The sequence below is a fragment of the Anas platyrhynchos genome, chromosome 19 (genome assembly GCF_047663525.1).
Source record: "Anas platyrhynchos isolate ZD024472 breed Pekin duck chromosome 19, IASCAAS_PekinDuck_T2T, whole genome shotgun sequence".
Classification (NCBI taxonomy): domain Eukaryota; kingdom Metazoa; phylum Chordata; class Aves; order Anseriformes; family Anatidae; genus Anas; species Anas platyrhynchos.
In genome coordinates, this window is record NC_092605.1 from 2,269,781 (window position 1) to 2,289,422 (window position 19,642).

The 19,642-nt window shown below is 39.3% G+C and overlaps 1 long non-coding RNA gene across 1 annotated transcript; it reads right to left on the reverse strand.

Moving 5' to 3' along the window:
• Window positions 1–5,248: 5,248 nt before the first annotated feature.
• LOC119713227 (uncharacterized) lies at window positions 5,249–7,336 on the reverse strand. The gene is made up of 4 exons (XR_005260190.2): window positions 7,182–7,336; window positions 6,840–6,907; window positions 6,314–6,470; window positions 5,249–5,950 (listed from the first exon to the last, which is right to left on the reverse strand). It is a non-coding gene; the product is annotated as an uncharacterized lncRNA (long non-coding RNA).
• Between the last annotated feature and the right edge of the window lie 12,306 nt (window positions 7,337–19,642).

Consider the following 19,642-nt stretch of genomic DNA (forward strand, 5'->3'; position numbering starts at 1 on the left):
ACCACCCTCACTTTCCCCATCAGCAGCAGCCACCTCCAGCCCCTGCTAAGCCAGGAGAGGACACGTGGCCAGAACAAACAGCAGACAACTTTGGCTAACTCTGGGACTGAGGTCTCCATGTCCTCTCCTGCATGCTCCTCACCCAACAGCCCTTTCAGACACAGAAAACCCAAGCCCATCTCCTGCCTGCCCTTCAGGAAGACACAATATCCTTAAGCCCAAGTGCTGCGCCCCTGTCAGCTGTCATATAAGACAGCCCAAGGCAGCCCTGGCAAAAGGTCACTGGATAAATATGTTTTTCTCTGCTGTTTCCAGGACACAACCCAGGCACCTTTTGAAGTCAGTGCTCTGGCATGTGCTCCACCGGTCCTTAAGGAGTTGGGTTACCCGAAGCCTTGGTGGCCCTTCTAAGAGTGCTGCCAAGCTGAAATGGAGCACTGCGACCTCAGCTCCTCGTGGTCCCATGATGAGCGAGACAGGTGGCAGATGACGGGAGATACAAGCGCAAATCAGGCAGCCCAGAGCATGTTGAGCACATTTCACAATTTCACAACCCGCTTGATTAAGGTTAATGAATACCTGCCTGTTTCCAGTCAGGAATCTGCAGCCACAAAAATACCAAAACCCTCCTTTACTTTTCATAATAAGGGTTGGCTGGCTGCCACTGGAGGGAAATGTCAGTAGTTCAGTAAATGAGGAAGACAGATCTACGCACCACCCAGTTACCTAATGGAAACGAGCAAACAAGAAACTGATCTCTGATTAATACACTCATTAGCTCACAGAAAGGACAACCAAGAGCCAGACGGATTTAAATTTTGTCCGAAGACCATCTGTGCGTTTGCCTGACTTCCTCCAATTTGGATAATCATTTGGGAGGTGCCAGTTAAACATGAGCCATCACTCAGTGCGAGCAATGATGCTGGCTGTTTAGCCCCTGATTTCACTAGGCATGAAATGGAACTGTCTTGGGTGAGATTCTGTTTGTTCCAACAAAGGAAAGCCAAGCTCATATTAGCATCTGGTATAAATACTCATGGCACAAGCTTCTTTTCTACAATGGCTTCTAGCAATCTGGGAAGTCACATGATTATTTCATATTTATCACATTGTAAGACAAAAATAATTATCTCAATAAAAATGTAACAACTGCTTTTTTATTTTTATTTTTTTATTTATTTTTTTAAGAAATATAGTGTAACACTCAAAAACTTTGGATTTAAGACCTTGTTTACAGGAATATTTCAGGCACAACATCTGTTAGTCATGGGTAAGCACATCTCCCTTGCACGTATTTCCATTTAGGGCAGCAGAAAGATTTATCTGAAATTAAAAAGCCAAATTTAGCTATAACTGAATAAAAGAGCCAGCTAATATTTTGTGTATTTATGGAAGAAAATAGGGAAATGAGGCTAAAGATTACTTCAGACAAAAACAAACAATAATAACGATAGTGAGTTTGAACTAAATCATCTCTGTCCTAGGGTATTCCATTATTTTTATATTGCTGTGGTTTAATGAGGCCTGTATCTTATAGTACAACTATACATTTTTGTATTTTAACTTATATGAGGACCTTTCCCCAGTGTCTGTCCCCATGCACTACTGTGCCCATATACAGTAGAAGACTTGCTAAGATAAATGAAATTAGTTTCAGCACAGGACAAGATCTCATTGAATGGGGCTAGAATGCATTTCTGAAAGTAATCTAGTTCGTCCCATTTCCTAACATCTGTTTGCAAAGGCTCATAGGACCTATTGGGCATCATTAGTGCTTCCTGATTTCCAACAGATGTGTTTTTGGTTTTTGTTTGCTTGTTTGATTCATATTATGTGGTTAAACACAGTTTATTAGAAAGAATATGAAAAGAAACAGTTCTGATGCCCATTGACAGCTAGACACTTTTCCAGACCACCAACAAAACAGGTTTGTAAGAGAGAAGTAGGTTTTGTGAGTGGGTTGATCATTTACACAAGGCTTGCACAGGCCAACTCTGGGCATGCTCTGCTATCAAGGAGAAAAAATAATAGAAATTATCTCATACAGGTGTCAATGAATGGGATAATGAATAAATTAAAGCTGCAGCAAATCATGCAAGGAATGGATTCTGGTATTGCTGGTGGTCCCAAATAAATACGTCAAGCCCAAAGAACTCTTCATCTCTTTGAAGTTCAGGTGCAAACCTTAGTAGCTCTGGATTATGTCCAACACTCCTTGCAAGTAGCTGAGATTTAGATTACCTGGACTTTGCTTGGGGTTGGCTGTCAGATAAGAACTCTTGGTTCCTGCAGTTTTGCTAGGCTTAAAAAAAAAAAAAAAAAAAAAAAAAAAAAGGCAAATAGTGCTCTCAGCCTTTTGTGCAATTGGGTCTTCTCAGCTCTGTAAACACTCTACTCTCAGCCTTTTATTGTTCTGTAGAAAGAGAAATGTGGCATAAAATGTGCGTAGGCAGGGTATCAATTTCCTTGTATTGATTTTTGAATAAAAGAATTGTTCATTTAATATTTTTGTTTGATTGCTTTATTAAATGTATTGATTTGCAGCACAAGCTTACAGAAGAAATAGGATGCCCATGGCTCACAGATATTCTTCAGCAAGAATCCCCATTAGATAATACATTATATGAAGAATTACAGCTGCTGAGGCTTAATTGTGATTAATTCATTCCCTCCCTTAGAGTGGATTAAATTTTAAATTTGCAAGTGTTTTAATCCTTTCTTGATAAAACAACTCTGAGCCGTCTGGAGTATGGCTATGTTATATATTATGGTAGGAATACATCTGTTTTGCTAAGGTTATGTTATAAATGACAGGAAGAGATTACTGTCAAGTAGTAGATTAATGTTTCAGAACTGTATATGCTATTATGGGATATGGAAGTGAAAACAGTCCTGCAACCAAATCAACACAAGTACTTTTGGAAAAGAAAATCAATATTATTACATCTAGTCAGCAGACAAAGAAACAAGTAGAGAAACGAACATCTTGGAGACTGTGAGTGCCAGAATTTGGACCCTTCATCAGTTTGCTCTCCCCTTATCTCTGCCTTATTGCATATACTAGTGCTGGGGCACGAGCAGAACCACCCAGATGTCTGTGCAGAGATGGTCCCTCTATGTACAAACAAGCACAGATGGCACTGTAATTTTCCTGATCCAAACCTATGGATCAGAAAATGAGAGGCTTTGACACAAGAGAGATGTTGGTGGCTTTGATGTTTGTAGTGGTAAACCTGACATCACGTGGGATAACAAAACACGGAAAAAGGTAGCTCTTTAAAACAACTTGATCAGTTTGCAGAGCAGAGTATATGCCAGTGTTTAAAATAGGAGGAAATTTGATTTAGATTGCTAAAGAAACTCTCCCAGTCCTCTGTTCTCACACTCTTCATTAAAATACTGAAGTAGAATTTGAGTTACACTAACACCTACTTCTCTAGTGTTCTTAATTAAAAGCCTTGGGGGAAAGAAGAAAAAGTAATAAATAAATATTGCATGAATCCAAGGATCATCCAGCTTCAGCCTTGCATCTAAATTTTAGCCTTTATGACCTTCATCCAGAATTAGGGGCCAGCCAACAAATGGAGGAATTCACAGCTATTTCTGCAATGTACAGAGGTGGGCAGAGAGTGGGTAGAGTTAAAAATTACAAGCAGAATTTGTACTTTAGGAAGCCACATTGTTTGGGCATTTTCCACCAATTTATGCTGAAAACAGTTCTCTACATGAATATCTTAAGGCAGATTTTTTTTCTGCTTCTGCTATTTAAAATGCATTTAATTGCTAAAAATGTTTCTAAAATGTTGAATAAGAGAATATTGCTGGTATAAATAGGTAATTCAAGCAGAAGTTTCAAAAATCAGTACAGTATAAAAATCCTGAAAATTGAACCTATATTTTACCATGTTTATTGAAGAATGAAACGTGCACAAACCACAGTACAATATTCATTTACAATTACGTTAATAAATCTAATAAATGGACTTAGGAGAAGCAGAGAAGAGAGCAATAAGAGGGGGGTCAATAATAAAATCAAACACTTCAGTTGAAGAGTACCTCAACAAGACTATTTAGTGCCATTCACACAATCATGTACATTTCTAAACACCAGGGTACTCCAGCTCTGTTAGAAGGCACAAAGAGCCCCAGCAAGGACACTGGACTTGCAGAGCCCAGTTATAAACCTACTTCTAACAACACAAGAGCCATTTTTACAACTACAGGTCACTCAGGGATATCTCTCAGTGCTTTCTGAGGCTTGTCCCAAGCTCTTTTTCAAGATCAGGTTGCATACATGGGCACTGAACCAGCAAGCCTGTCTTTGGGAGGGGTAAATATTACCCTGGGGCACAGGGGTCCCGCATACCCAAGGCTGATTAGCACAGGGCCAGCCACAGTGGGCTGGTCACAGGCAGCTCCTGTCATCTGCTCCGAGAGCAGAAGGTGGGATATTTGCAGGAGCTCCTGCCAAAACCCTGCTCAAGACACCCAGTGTGGCTGTGTTCGAATACTTCCTTCCACACCGTTCTTGTCCGTGTGATCTTTCCCTCAGTTGCCTTGCTATCACTAAATTAACACCCAGCTTTTGGTTAAAAGGTAGTGAAAAATTGTGATTTTGCAGCGGGCGATGTAATTCGGCGCTCAGGGGTCCGGCATTGACATGCAGAGCAGGACCAGCTGCCATGAGCTGCAGGTGCTTGCTGAGGCTGGCGCCCCTGCAAAGATGACTCATTTTCTTTTCCGCAAAATTTTTGATTTCTAGGGAATGATCTATTCACTTGCCTTTTATACAACCCGTAGACAATTTGCTTTGTGTCCTGTCTATTTTTGGTCCATTTGTTTTCTTTCCATCTGTCCCTACCCCAGGACCTGATCTAAAAATAGAAAAGGAGCTAGTGTCCTCTAACAGGGGAGAAGGATCCTGACAAATGTTTCCATAGCTGTAGTAAAACAGTATGCGACCATCAGCCATGGAAGTTATTCACAACAAACTGACTGATTTATTCTTTATTTATCCTGAATAAATGCGGCATATATATAGACAAACATTTGTTTTAGAGCTGCTTCTGACTGCATCGTTAGGGATGGAAAGTTCTTGATGAAAAGCAATAGTCTGGAGAGCACTGCTGAGGTATCATTTTTTCTGAAGGTTTCCATTTTCTGGGCATTTGAAAGAGCTGCAGGAGAAATTACTAACATTACATGCAACAAGGGTGATCCTTGGTTTGAGAGCATAGAATATAGAGCAATAGATGGATAAATCGCACATGCTTTGTCGATGAGAAATTTTATTCAGTTGCAAATCAGGTGTAATGAATAGCTGAAGACAGTGGCCTGAGGATGGACCTGAACCCCTACAGTTCACCAGTGAGCAACCCAAGCACCTTTAGTCAGGGAGCCCTGCAGCAGAGTCTCCCTGCAAGAGCATCGAGGCACACTGGGGGATGCAGCAGTGAAAAGCTGAACAGCTGTTGCCTATGCTCAGTCTATGCTGTGGATAAACAAAGATTTAATTTTGCAATAATGTTTAAACCAGCATCTTTAGAGTGAACATATGTTTATACTCATTATGCATATGTTTATTAGAGCCGGTCATAATGTTTTGACAGAAAAGTCCAATGAGAAAATACAGTTTTGTCAAAACTGAAATGTTTTGCTGGATTGTTTCAATCTCTTCTTCTCAGTAATAGTAAAATATTTAACTTCAAGACAGTAAACATTTCACTTTAATTTTCCTATCACAGTAGAATATTAATATTTAGTAGAAAGCTTCCTTATTATTGAAGCAAAACATGTCAATGTTTCTGATTAACCACTTTTGGGACTCTTCTTCTCTAGATTTTTTATTTTATTTTTTTAACATTTCATCTTCAGATTTGGAATTATTTGCAAAATTCAGTCTGCCCCCTCCCAGAGAGAGGAGCAGCAGTCCAGGCTGTCTCTGCAGAGCCTCTACCTACTGAGCACACAAGACATGGGAACAACCACTCCATGAGGCAAAGCTTGAAATTATGCTTCCTGAGATGAACAGTCTTGCTAGTTCTCATGATTTTTATCAGAGGCATACCACTCCATGTTGTGTTTTTTAAAGCCAGTTCCCAGTATCTATTGATTTATATTAAAGTCAAAGTAAAGAGGAAACAATCATCAGCATGACACAGATATTTTCTGGCCACTGTGGTTTTTGAATGAAAATCTAAAATATGAACCAAGAGGCTCAGAAACCAGAAGTCAAACAAAAGTAGCCCAAATGGCTTTTGAAAAGCCTTATGTTTTTTCCTAAGTCAGTCTCATGATTTTTCTTGGCTCTGACCAAGTATTTCCAAGGATCAGAGGCTGACAGTATTATAATCTTCCTTCTGTTTCTCTCAATGCATATGTTATGTTCAAGGTTTTTCTTCGCCTTAAGATGCTCCTTTTTCTGCCTTCTGAAGTAATGTTTTTGACAGTCAAATTCACCTCTTCTGCTACTGAAAAAGCCCATTTTATGGAGACTGTTATGCTCATTTTCTCCAGATCAAAGGGAGGACAAAAATACAACTATTTATGCACTGAGTTGTATCATTTTATTAAATTTTGACCCTAATAAAGCATGGTAAAAGCTGGCTCAGAGCCAGAGATAGATCCCAGGAAGCAAAGGACAGGCAGAGTGCATTAGGAACAGCAAAAATGAAGGAGCTCTTACAAGAAAAGCACAGCAAGATTTGAAGATGTTGCAGTGTCTAGCTTAAGTTTTAGTAGGATTTGTTGTTCTGAAGTACATAGTGTTTTTTTTCTGTTTACTAGATAGAGTTCTTTTAGTAAGTATAATTGAGAGACTTTCATAAAGTAAAACCTACCTTTATCTTCCCTTTGTATAGTACCCAGCACCAAAGAAACAGGAGAGAAATTCACCCTATTTGCTATACTTTAACAAGTAAGAGAAAGGTAAGTCAACATTGAATTACAGTGCTAATCTTGAAGTGTGCTCAGCCAGAAGAATAAAGGCAGCCCAGTGCCTCCCACTGCCCCCAGGATCCCAGTACTGTAGCCCCCTATAGCCGTAACTGCTGGACAGAAGAGCCCAACCAAAGCAACATTCAGAGTGCAAGAAAAATTACACTGTCTAGAAGCATATAACATGAAGAAAACAACTGAGAAGAACAGTATCAGAAGCCCCCACCACAACAAAGGTATCACACCTTAAAGCCTCCATGAGCTGACTAGAGTTATTAAAACATACAAATAAGAAAATTGATGATATATCCTTACACTACCTACAACCACTAATACATAAAGTCCCCAGAAGACATAACTTTATGCTAAGCAAGCCAGGACAAGAGGAAAATCTTAAATACCACTCATATTCCACACCTGATAGGACATTTGCAGGTGTCTGCGGTGAGGATGCAGACGGCACCAGCTGGCATAGCTCTCCCATAAGAGTATTAAAGCAGATGAGAAGTCCCCAACATCTTTTTTTTTTTTTCTACTCAAAGTGGTTGCTGAAGGGCTAGAGCCATGGAGGTGTTCTTCTGCAGGTCCAGCACAGAGTAAGTTTTTGCAGAATTAATCCCTTTGTAAATGTTTTCAAGCATTTTGTATGTGTATATTTGGAGAATCTAGAGCTGTTCTTGTTGTTCTGTGGTATAATTCATGCAGTTATCTTTTTAGTAAAATACAAATGCAATAGAAATAAATTTTACTGTCTATTATGTAACTTAGTAAAATATATTTAGGCTATGTAGAAAGTGCTGTTTTTATTTTCTTTGAGTTTGACATTTCTTGTTCCTCTTGTGCTGTTGTGAGGTCAGCCACATACAGCAATTGTTTTAGCTACTGCTATTTATAATGGATGAGTTCATTTTTAAAAAAAATGCTGTTTTGTGTCTTTCTGGCTTTTCTAAAGATAAAATTGGGCATTTACTAAGTGTCTCAGCTTACTAACTGTTCCTTGGACTCATCCATAAGCTATAGATTTGGCTAGGGAAAGCTGCCCTAACTACAGAACATACGAGGAAGCATGTTCCTGGGCAGCAACATAGGAGAGCCTAGTGTTATGGTACTGTAGTGTTTGAACTTTTATTTTCTACAAAAAGTGAAGGTTAGCATGTAGAAACAAAATTGATTTTATAAGAGCTAATGTTAATAAAACGCTCTGAAGCTTTCAATGTCCTGAGAGCTGGCTGTGTTGCTTGTAGACGCTGGCTTGAGTCTGGCAGGGCTGTGAAGAGCTGCAGTGCATCAGAACTGGGATGGCAACCTTTGTAAAAGAAAAGATGAGAAGTTTCCATACGCGTATCTATGTGCTTTAGACATGACAATGGAATTTCACAGATTTGAAGCCAGTTACCAGCTGTGCAACAAGGGCTGGAAGACACTCTTAGTAATCTGATAGACTTGAACATAAAGTACTAATTTTCCTTTCTTGAGGGTATATCTGTTGAAAGGTACCCTCTATAACTTAGTGGTTAAAGATAAATTTAGGAATGTGTGTGTGTATATATATACATACTATTTTCAATAGCAACTGTGATGGTAGTAGAACATGTGGTCATGAATCCGTTTAGGGCTTACTTCCAACTATCATACAAGTTTATTTTTTAATGTGACCTCTTTGTCTTTCTCCTCTTTCCCCCTGCCATATAATACTTGGCTTGAAGACTGTAGTTCTCAATGGGGCTATTTCTACTGTTTGTGATGGGGTCTGGATCTGACCCAAGGGGAGGGTGTGTAGAATAGAATAGGTCCCCAGTGGATAGGGTAAGAGTGACTTCCTTTCTTTCCTAGCAATCAACAAATAGCCACCTCACCTGTTTGTTTTTGCTCTTTCACTCCTGCAATTCAATAGCTATTGTCAAGCTCTAAGCTCAAAGCGTGCGAGCTATGTATGAAACTGTGCAGATGGGTGAAACAGATCTGATATGATCGTGTTTTAGCAGCTAGCCAGGTGGACCTCTGAGGCAGAATGAAGTGCTGAGAAACAGCTTCTCCATGATGGAGTCCTAGCTGGAAAAGGTCTCTCTCCTTAAGGTAGCCTGGCTCTGCCTTTGATGCCTTTTCTGGTTATGGGGTCCATGTGGGCTGCCCTACAACTGTCCTGCTTCCTCCCTCTTTAAGTACCTCCTTCCCTAGATCTCAGCTCTACGGGCAGCTCCAGGTTCCTACTTCCATTGTTAGGCACATGGATGATGCAAAACATTTTGCATGACAATTGGTAGAAGAAACATTAAATTACAGATTATTTTTTGTTTTTTGTAAGAGGATACAGTCTGCAAACAAGCAGATTAGGAATTTCTTTTGCAGGCTTCAGCTAGCTTCTTGTTTAATCTGCCTTTACTTGAATAGGAGTTATTCTCTTCTGTTTGGGAGAAAAATTACTCTGTCAGGATGGTGTATGGCTTATTGTAGCCAAGCCAACATACAATGACAAAGCAATTTGATGAAGTTAACTTAATTGAAATTGTGCATTGATGGCATAGGGAATCCATCTACAGGGCTGTATGGTTCAATTTGGAAATGATCCTGACAATCAGAATGTGCTCAATACTCTGATTGGGTATTTGGTCAGAGTTCTTAACCACCATGATAAATACTTTAAATAGGTACAGCTTGTGAAATGTAAATACTGACACGAGGTTATTTACAAATAGCCTCTGGGTGTCCAGTGACCTGACTGGTATTATAGCAGCCATTCCATCTATTTCATGCTGGAGGACTGCAGGTGGTGTGGAAAGAGCAATTTGCTCTGTTGCAAACATTTTGTGTTTTTTAGTTTCAACTTATGTCAGTGTTGCTGGTTGATGGCCAGCTGAAGACCTCTTTGAGCAGCAGCTCCTCGTTAGTACCTGCAAATGTGCTGGTAGAGCTGTCTCAGGTGGGGAAAGCCTGTTGTGTTCCCACAGCTGGCTTCCACTGAGTTTCTTTGAAGATCCTCACAGAATATTTACCTGTCTAGGATACAAGCACGATATTTTCCAAAGCATATTGAGTAATTTTTGTGGCTTTAAACAAAGAATGGGGGAGTTATCTTCTATAATCAGAGGACTGTGTTGCCTCCTAACTGGGAGAGGCCCAAAACTGCTGGAATACTAGCTGAATCAAATTGGTTTGGCTGGTCTCTGAAGATTGAATCTGTTCATTATCCTATTTGATAGTACTTCTGTAAGAGTTTTGATATGTTTGTCAAAGAAGGCAGATCTGAGAAATTCTGTAACAGCTTTGCTGGCAAGGCATTTCATCTGTTAGAAAATTCATATAGCTACTAATCTGTGCATTCAAAATATTTCTATGTACAATTTAAATTACTCAAGTTTCAGAGAAAAACCTTTAACAGATTGAAAGTGCTGATCTTACAGACTGTAAATAGCATAAACAACATTGGATTGTCTTTTGTGTGAACAACATTAACAATTCATGGGGGGATGAACGTGGATCACTTCAGCAGTCTTGATGCAGATTCCAGGTGTCTTTTTTCTAATAAAACCTATATTTTATATATATGCTTATAACTATATATAGGTTTCTATATGCATAACATCACAGAACATATTTCTTTGCTTTATCCTGTCAGTAACTCAAGTCCTCTTGTCTTATTTGAAAGCTCAACATTCGGTTTTATTTTGACTTATAAACTGTTTGAAGCAAGACAAATGACAAGGCAGCTGAGGAATTTGAAGGTAGTCAACTGCTCAAGTTGCCTGTAAAGGTCAGGGTCCAATTAGCTATGCTAATGTGCTAGCCTGTGCCCTCCTCTGACCAGGCTGCAAGTTGCTGACACCCGATGATTCTCCTCTACAGAGGATGGGGCCTCTGAAGGTTCCTGGTGTCAGTGCAGAACAGTGAGAAATAAGATGAGGTACTCCAAATATTTTTTCCTATCCATTCTTCCTGCTCTTAATCCACACCAGAGTGGGTGATTTCCTAGAGCCAGGTGTGCCAGGAAACTTTGAAAAGTTTAACAGCACATTTACAGAAAGGATCTTTTGCCACTCCAGCAATGAAGAGTGACCCTAACACGACTCACCAGCAGATGTGAATGAATGCCAATAAGAAGTGCAGGACAGCCTGAAATGAGCTGACCTCTTCTGTCTTGAGTGTCTGTGCCTGTGAAGTGTCCCAGACACTACTGTCCCTTGCTCCAAAGGCAGAAAGTTGCAATTAAAAGTAAAAGCAGCAGCAGCTGAAGGCTTATCTGGCATCCTATCATATAAATTAGGATATGCAGGGGCTCTGGCTTTAGCCTGTTTGGAATGAAGTACTAATTTGTTTCAGGTTTTTGACCAGCTTTGGCAAGAGCTGGACACTTGGTGAATATGTACCAATAGCAGACTCACTGACCAGTGTTCTATTTTTTTTATTTTTTTTTACTTCTGGAGGTGTGCTTTATAGCTGCCAGGTTTATGCTCAATGTGTCTCACTATAAAGAAGCATATATTTATTGTAGGATAGAGATGCAGAACTATTTATATAGATGGCATGTTCTTGGAAGGAAGTCAGTAGTGAGACTGAATCAAGAGGACTCCAGATTAAAAGAAGAAATAACTCATCTCACTTCTGCATGAGTCTCCTAATTTCTGTTAATTTAGTCCCTGTCAAAAATCAAGATGTTAAAGAACACTGTGTAAAAGGTTATATGGCCTTTCCAAAATTCTGACTACTTGTGTATTCAGCTAACATGTATGAAGGCAAGTTAGAAGCCTTTAGAAAACAATCTCTGTATACCAAGGTGCAGACAATCTTTATAGCTTTTATTCTACAGCAAGTCTTCTGCAAAGGAACCTGAAGCACTCTTTCACATATCTAATTTAGAGATTTGAGGCCTTGCTCTTAGAGATGCTCTCTACTGTTATTGCCAAAAAACAATGAATCTGTCCAAATAACCTCTCATTCACCCCACTTTTAACCACCTGTTTTAGAAGGTTTTGGCATTTTATGAATTTATGTAGTCCATGCCAGGACAATAAGAACCTAATGTTCCTGGAACACTACTGGTTCTCACTGTGATTTTCTGTCCTGGCCAGTTGTATAAGAACTGGATATATTTTGAAAAAATGGTATAAAAAATGCTGAGGAATTAATAACACTTCATATAATTTGCAGAAAGGTTGAATTAATGTGACTGATCATCAATTTGGTTTTCTCCCAGTTACGTAAAAATGACTGCAGTGATTTTTGTCCTATGTGATGTGAAGACCTCAGCTCAGCATGAAAAAAAACTCAAGAGATGCTTCAAGTCATGTTTCCCTCTTTTCTGTTATGACATCTAAAACATTAGCATATGTACATGACTGCTCAGCAGTTATTTCTGATCCTCTGGTTTAAACTTGATGCAACTGGCCGATCTCTTTTTCAGAGCCAGTTAGCAAACAAAAACATTGTTTTCAGAGTGGTTCAGATATGTAAAAATATTTAAGAATCAAATTAATCCAGTCTGGCTGCTAATTTTTTCCCCAGTTACTTTTGCAGTTGCAGGAAACAATCACATTTATTTTACATACTTGATGTAAAACCGCAGTATCTTTAAATACAGGAGTTGTATTGCATCTATGTATGGATGTATTTCAAGCACTGTAATGTGCCCTTACAGTACTGCAGTCCCTCCATCTGCATTCTCTTGGGAGTGATTGCTTTACATTGTGGAGTTCTTCTCTGGAGCAGAAACAGGTATTTGTACACTTCTTGGGTGGCTGATTGAAGTCTATTCTCAGTTTATCGAAGTGCAACACTCATGGATTTCCAGATGCACAAGACAGTAAGAAGAAAAAAGGTATATATAAAAGTTATCTGAAAATTTCTGATGGCAGAGCTTCAGTCTTCATAAATTGTATGTAAATTGTGCAGCTGGAGTGGTAGATGGTGAAAGGATTGTGCTAAAGGCTATTTTCACTGAGTGTGGAATTGTTAGATTATGCTGATGGATGTATTGTTGTTTGAGAGGTGAAATCTGGAGAATCACTACCTCAGTACAGAAAATGACCAATGACGCGCAAACCACTGGAGGATGCTGTTAGCCGGTCTCTAATAATGAGCTATTGATAATGGTTACATTGTCTTTTGGCCAGGATACTCCATCCTGATGATAAAAGCATCTAATAGCAGAATTACAGCCTTAGCAAACAGGTGAAAGCTAGAGAACACTTTTGAAAGCGAGTATAACTCTTCATTAAATTAAGAACAAATATTCTCTTCTAAAAATAATAGAATAAAGGATTTAGAGAATGAAGAGTTTGTTTTGCTTCCACCCATTCCATGGCCTTATTTTGGTCTTTCAACACAAAACAGATGCACTTTGAGTATATGGACTGATGGATGATTCACTTTAATTTTGTTTGGAGAGTACAAAGAACTTGATATAATTGTGTGGGGAATCTGGGTGAACCTCAGGTCTGGCTAAAGCAGTCAGTCTGGGTAAATGTGACTTAGGTGAAACTCAGGTCTTTTGCAACTCTGTTCCCATTACCACTCAGTGTCATGTTGGGTATTGGATTCACTCCTCTAGCTTTTATAAATCTGTTGGTCTAATTCTAGAAAAGGTACAGTTTGCTTTGAGATGTGTGGATGACATAGACTAAAAGTGCATAATTTGTACCATGGTAACTCATCCAACAATAGTAAAAATAAATATTCAGTTTAAAAAAAAAAAACACACAGCTAAAAGTTGTAGCAGCAAGCTAAGGTATTAGCTTATAAAAAATGGGGTCTTCTGCTACTGAAATTTTGATCAAACAAGGCTTTCCTATTTTTTAGCAGTACCTGAAGTCACCTTACTTGAAAAGCTATTCTGTTTTTTTTTTCCGAAACTTTTTTCCTTTCAGAAGCATACAGGAGAACTTGTCAGACAAAGGTTCTTTCAGAACAAGAGTACTTAATTGTTTCTGCTTTATAGCAGCAGTCCGCATAAAATGGAGAAGGAAATGAGAACATGACCAGTGGTAGATGGAAACATGAATGAGGACATAGCAGAACCCTTGCGACCTGTGTTCACTGCAAATTTGCTTGGTTTACCTCGAATCATTTTTCATAGGTTGTGCTGTGTAGAGAAAGGGATTCAAGGTCAAACTTCTATGGAGGTGACATCTATTTTTAAACTGCACAGATGGCACGAGCCCCCTCTCTAGAGCTCTCCTCCCTGCATGTAAGTTCAGGATGTGTTGGAGTATAACCCTAGCAGCACGCTAATCTGGTCAGCACACTACATGTTTGTACTGAGCTTTGTACCCCCAGCAGGCCAGTCCCTGACATGCTGGGAAGTGGGGTCCCCTGGGTCTGGAGACTTCACCTGCTCTCAGGGACAAATGTGCTTGTTTGTATACACGCAGAGGGTAATGGAGCTCCATTGTTTTAAAAAAATAAAAACAATTACCCCCCATACACGCACTGTTCTTAAAGTGTATTGGTTGGTAGCTCCATTTCTCTAACTTAAAAACACTTTCTAGAATCCACACCAAATAAATCCAAGCCCAATTAATATGTGCATTACTTTTTGTGCTGGCATACTGCAGTTACAGTTAATTCTGCTGCTTTCCTGCTTCTGGAATCTATAGGAAGCAATAATTCTTTCCATTAACTAAGGAACTATGCTTTTTTAGGGTATGTCTGGACTGTCAATCTGTCTTGGACTCTGTTGGCAAATGCAAGCCAAGTGTGGCTTGAGAACTCTTCAGCTGCATTAGCCTAGTACTGTGTCTTAAGCTAATATGGCTTGCTAAAATGGATGGTTTGGTCAATCTGACAGTTTCCTGTGTTTTCTTTTCTTAAATTTTCCTTCTGTGCACTGCTTGAAAAGCCTGGTGTCTTGGATTCAACCCAGAACCCAAAGACTTTCCTGATGCCTTATACAGGGCATGCTGTGCCTCAGCACTTTTCTGCACAGCATAGGTGTGCTAGGTCATGATTTGATAAAGTTTAGCTTTGACTAGGTTCAGAGTGTTACATTAATAATTATATAATTATATTGAAGATTTCCATAATAACCTGCTGCTTATGACTGGGTGAAAGACAAATGTTTCTTAAACTGTTATTGTTGTATATTTCCTTAAGACCTTCCCAAATGAAAGCTTTCTCCCTTGCATAAACTTTTGAGTAAACATGAAATAAATTCAGCTCGAACTTGATTTTAAACTGTTCATTTTTCTTGTGCTCCCTGGAAACTGTAAAAGGTTTTTAATTTTTCTTTAACTTCCTCTTTCCTTTTCCTCCCTTTCAGCCAGTGTCATTTCTGTAGCCTGTTTAGTTACAGCTGTCCCTCAAAGCTGCTGCATGAAATGTGTTGGATGGGGTGTTATCGATTTTGCAGCACTGGCTATGAGTGATGTTGGATAATGTAATGCTGCTGCTGAACAGATGAGTTTCTTTAACCCTTTACATGTTTACTCTGTGCCTGCTTGAGAGAAGGTGTTAAATGTGAGAATTGCTTTCTGGGGCACTGTAAGAGAACACCCTGTGCAGTTTGCTGGTGTATTTAAAGAGCTCTTCATGCTCTGTGGATAGTACATGGTGCTTGTCAGTGATTAGCAGCATATAGTGTTACAGGTGGGATTTCACTGAAGGAGATTCTACAGCAGGAAAAAGGGAAGCTTTTATCTGTGTAATATGGGGAAACATTGCTTGCTTTCATTAAATGTTTCTATTTTAAATGGCATATTTTATTCCTTACAATTAATGTAAGGTATCCGAAGAGTATTTGAATATTATTCAGGTCCTGTTCTGACTTCTGTAGTCAGTTACTTTAATTTCTAGCCTGCTTATGGTCTCATCAGTGGTTGATGAGTGCTAAATGTAATACTAGTATCATTTGCACTGCTATGAACTATTGGAAGTGCAGCACAGATGCTGCAGATGGGGAAAACTGGTTTAAAACCAAGGTGGAAATGTAATGACAGGCAGCACAAAAGCTATTAGTAAAGGGTAGATTCATGGAAATAGAAAAGATTCTTGGGAGTTGGAACTTGTAGCCTCATTATGTGTTTTGATTAGTTGTATATGTGGCCTGCCCTGCTGCTTCTGTGTTTGTCTCAGACCAACTGATCACCCTAAAACTGCTTAGTTGCTATCCTGGTAGATGTGAAATGTGTTCACCAGGTTGAAATGGGCCTCATATGGGAAGGTCCCTCAGAATTTGGTGTTGGGACTAATCCTAACCTACTTCAGTTTGCAATAACTTGTCTGAAAATGTGAAAACAGCAGGATTTCTTCTGCTGGAAGGCAAAATGTTTGAACAGTTTAGAAACAAACTGTTCAATTTAGTCTATCCTTCCCTGTGCTCCTTTTACCCAGCCAGTTGTTTGTCTTCATCCCAATATGAGTGCTAATCTGTCATATGGGGGCCCAGTAGGAATTCTCTTTGGATGGGAAAGATGACAGGAAGGAATACAGAAAGCCAAGGGAGAACTGTTTTTAGTGGCAATGCACTCTGCTAGCATTGGGGGGGCTGAAGATGATGGCTGTTATCCTGGGAGAACAGTTCCAAAATGGGGTCAGAAAAACTTAAGCACCTCATAAAACCTGTTATTTTTTCTGATGGCTGCATTCTGTATCTATAAAATGGATAGCTCAATTGAAGAGTTCCTCAAATTTTACTGGGTTCAGTGTTAAACTCTGCCAAGAAACACTGCATGGAGAATTCTTGTATTAAGCACAGTCAACCTCAGAAAGCATTTTGTTCTCGGGTAAAACTAGAGCAGGGCTTTCAGTTAAACACTGGCATCTAATATATCTGCAAAGCTGTATTTAAATGGTCAATTTTAATTTCAAATTAGATGCAGGTAACACCAAATTTTTCCACCTGGTAAGTAGGCTATGCATACATAGGGTTCCTTTGAAAATGATTTTCTTCAGTAGGTCAGAAGAGGTCAGCCTGGGACTAAGGGAGTTTGCAGAGTTAGCATTGAGTAAGTTGTCAGTCTGCCTAGCTGGGACATGGCTAGAAAGTGAATTTAACTCTCAACATAAATTTCTTGTCTTGAGTATCTTGAAGGCAGAAATGTTTATCTTTAGAAACTGGTGATCACAGTGGTGTATTCATAAAGTAATTAGAAAATATGAATATGCTTTAGAGTCCCAAACCCTGAGTTTTTCTTTTCTAACAACATTCTTGATACTTCTGTTGATATGTCAGTGTCTTGAATAGGATATCTGGTTTACAATTTGCTTGAAACCGTTATTTTTCAGCCTGCCAATTCACTTAGCCAGGAGTGCATTGGTTTCCATCAGACTGGCTTTCCAATTAGAAATGCCATTGGGTAACTTTTGCACATTAAAACTAGAAGGAAAACTAAAGTGCTGTACAGAGACTGACATTTTGTATACATGATCTTCCTTTTTCAATTTAGCTTTTTTCCATGCCATAAAATCCCTGAAATACATGGACACAGCAAGGATGGAGTCATTGGAATATCATGAGCCAGAGATGTTTTCAGTGAATGCAAAACATATGAGACTGTGATTTAGCTGGTGCATGTAAGTGAGTGTGCCAATACTAGCAAACTATAGAAGTTTTCTTGCAGTACCCGGTCTTATAAGTTCTTGGACCTTTATCACAGAAGCTGAAGGTCTGAAATTCAAGGATGGAATGAGCTAGAGCATTGTAATGTGGGATTGATGGGCCGGTTGCTTGAAAAGCACTCTGCAGATAAGTATGAGTTGTATTTCTATTGCAGTGCTGTCTCAAGCATGAGGCTCAAACAGAATTAACTTCACTAAAGCTTAAAAGAAATCAAGTTAATGTGACGTTAATCAGGATTTCTGTTTTCCGCATGTGTAAAGGACCATCTTGCTTAGCGCTGGCTTATCTCAGAGTGGAGGAAATCTCCTGAAACATTTTAGTGTAGGTATTGCTGTTTATGTGGAGTGATGGCAGGGGCTGAAGGTTGATTTTTACCAAAATTAACTGTCCTTTAAGAATGCTTAAGTTCTCTGAAAACTTAAAAGAACTTAAACAGTTCTCTGAAAATGTGACAGGTGCTTGGCTTCCATTCTTGTGTAGAACAGAACTGTATGAGCAGTAGGAATATTTGCCTCATTAAACTGTAAAGAATTTCTCAGGGAAAACTGTGGTTATAGGTACCTTCTAAAATGTTTGCTTATGGTGTCAACCAATATTAGCTGTAGAATTAATAAATTCTGTTGTTGACCCTTCCACCAACTATCACTTTTATTGTAAAAACTCATTCCAGGGATTATTTCATAATTTCATAACTTCCAAGAATAATATCACTTGGATGCTTTATGCTCTAGACAAGTATTTGAATATGTCCCGGGGGGAGGGGGAGAATCATAAAATTATTTCTATTTAGTTTCATAGAGGTCTAAATTTGTTGGACTGAAGAAATAAAGGAGTTGTCCATTGAGCCCCTTCCAGCATTAACAGCGCTGTAGAGCTGGTTACTTTCTTTAAACATCTGGATCTGAACTTAAGACCTCATAAGTAATAACTCTGTCTAAACTGCACTACAAGTTCTGAGCAAGGAGGATTTATCTTGCTTTAGTGCAAATGAAAGGAGAGGCTATTGCTACTCAACAGTTAATGAACCAGTAAAACATCTTTAAAACCAATATAACTGATTCTTTACTGTGTAGTTAGCTTTGGCCAGTGATGCTCTCCAGCTGTGGAGGGGCTTGAGCTATAGCTTTACTTGATTGTGTTGTGTTCTTCCTCCTCTATCTTAATGTGGAAGGTTGACAGGGGAGATGAAGGTTGATTATTTATGATAAATGGTAAAACTTTTATGCAAATGAGTTTGTCAGGTGTTAATAGCCTGAAGCATGGTAGCTTGTGGAGGTAGGAGTGAGACCAGGATTCTTGTGCCTGGTGCTGGAGTGGGTAAGGTGCAGCTCTGTTCTGCTTCGTGTGGAAATGGAAAAGGTAGGACTATACTGGCTGGCAGAAGTTTTATGGGCAAATGGAGGTTGATCATGATTAAAGATGCTTTCCAGCAACATCTGGTGGTTGCAGACGGGTTTGTTTGACCCACCACCCTCCACCTGTTTGTCTTGTTTCTGCAAGAAGTTATTGTGCCTGGAGGTGGGTTAGCAGAAGTGAGCTGATTCTCTGCAGACATCAGGCTGTGAGCTTAATCAAACAAAGTGGGTTTAGCAAATATTCACTTATGAAAATGCACTTACAGTACATGTAGAATGTATGCTTACTGCCACAGCCACAGACCACTGTGGGTCCTGTCTGTGTACATACACAATAATTTCACTTCTTGCTCTTCCTCAAATGCAATTTGGGCCTCTGAGGCGTTCTCATGTCACTGTTTTGCCATCTGTGGTGTCTGGCAGAAAGTGCAGGACGACCTTGTTGTCGCTGCTTAAGGAGGCTTTGAGCTTTACAGCATCTTTCATCTGAGCTCTCCAATCACATTACAAAGATGACACTGCCTCGTGACACCAGGCAGTGTTTAGCACACAGCCATTCCTTTCTGAAGGTCATGAAAATAACCAGAGTATTAGTAGCTCCTTGGTAGCTATAACCATCATTAACATGCAAGGGGATGTTATTCCATAGGCTAATAAAAGTGTCATTAAGTAAAGACATGACAACTTGGTTTCCTGCTCTTCCTACCATTATAATCCCTGGCTGGGGATGTTTCCTTAGCACACAGCAAACTATGGAAAAGCTGTGGTTTCCAGTCTTTTTTTGTGTGCTTTTGTTCTGAAT